Raw genomic sequence first — 1,501 nt, 5'->3', positions numbered from 1 at the left:
CTCATCTTTGAAAACAAGATGTGCTCCTACGTGAGGAGGGGGGAAATGAAAGTAAGAACCATGCGCATGGATGAAAGAGCGTGCTTTGAGGGAAGAGGGGAAGAAAGACTATAGAAAGGCTAAGTGAAGTACTTATAGGGACTTCTTTAACATTCTTCTTTCCTCTTCTTGCTTATCACCTTCTTTCCCTTTCCTTGCATAAATATAATAAATATCAAGACGAGTTGCTCCAGGTCCAGATATCTCCCTTCGAGATTGCCAGCATCAGTCTAAGTAGCTTAAGTTTTTGAAGAAAAATGTAGAGAAGGAAGGGTGGTTGAAGCAGGACCATAACAAGTACCTTTAGCATTTCAAGTACCCGGTTCAGAGCCAGGACATCTTTGGCATATCCACCAGCAGCGCCTTTGGCATGATAGGCAGGCAGCTTATCTTGATCCATCGGTAGCAGAGCCACCGAGTGAATGACCTTAACGATCGTTTTAGAAGTAGCGCTTTACTAGCCTGACGACTCAAAGCAAGGCCAAAATCCATCCCTCTTTTTAAAACTGATTAATTAACGACCCACCAAGAAAGGGCACGTTACACGATAGTAGCCAGTTCAAGGAAGTGAAACTAAGACAGGAAACTTCCCTTTTTTTACTTTTAAGTAAGTAAGACCCTGTCCATTTCCCTTTCGACATCAAGATAATTGACGAAGGTGGTGCTTTGAAGATTTTCACTGAAGTGGAAAAGATAAACATCTACCTGGTATACCAGCAATCCTTCTATGCGGATACCCCTTTCTTACTCTCAACCATTGCATTGCCGAGCGGAGAAAATGCTCAAGGTTCTATATATTCTTTCTTTATTCAATTCATTCCTATCCTTTTTGTTTTCAGTCCTGGGTTTCCTTTCCTCTCCAAGCCAATCGATCGCCTTCTTAGTTAGCTGCGGAACCCGCCCTTTAGCCATCTATCTTTAGATACGGAGGGCTTATGAGTCACAGAATTTTAAGCCCAAAAAACAAGGTAAGAAAGGTGGGGAACAGCTGCCTCACACAAAAAGATTTGTCTAAGCAATCTCAAAGAGATTTTCAATAAGTCAATACCAAGATTTGCTTTCTGCGCCTACTGATGTGATGATAATTCATAAGCTTTTTTGCAAAGAAGAAGGGCCCTATTCCTATGGGTTCACGTGCTAAGGCTCTACTAAAAAATGCTCTTTTTCAAGAGAGAGGTTTAAGGCGCATTAATCACGCCTTGAAGGAGGGAAGTAGTGGAGTAGGAGAGGTAAAGATGGATGGGAATAGATAAGTAAGAGAGAAGGCGACACCAGCTAGCAGAACGGACGGAATGAGAAGAAATCCCCAGGATGGAAAGAAGCTTGAAAGAGAGAACCGAGAATGAAATAGCAAGACCAAACGAGCAAAAAGCCACGAAGGTTGACGATAAGAGCGTAAGACTTTATGCGAGAGGGTAGAGCCCTTGATCCTTTCAAGAATGTAATTATCCTTAATATTCAG

This window comes from Nicotiana tabacum, chromosome 12 (genome assembly GCF_000715075.1).
Source record: "Nicotiana tabacum cultivar K326 chromosome 12, ASM71507v2, whole genome shotgun sequence".
Classification (NCBI taxonomy): Eukaryota; Viridiplantae; Streptophyta; class Magnoliopsida; order Solanales; family Solanaceae; genus Nicotiana; species Nicotiana tabacum.
The sequence above is the reverse complement of the archived record's forward strand: the minus strand, read 5'-3'. Positions refer to the sequence as shown.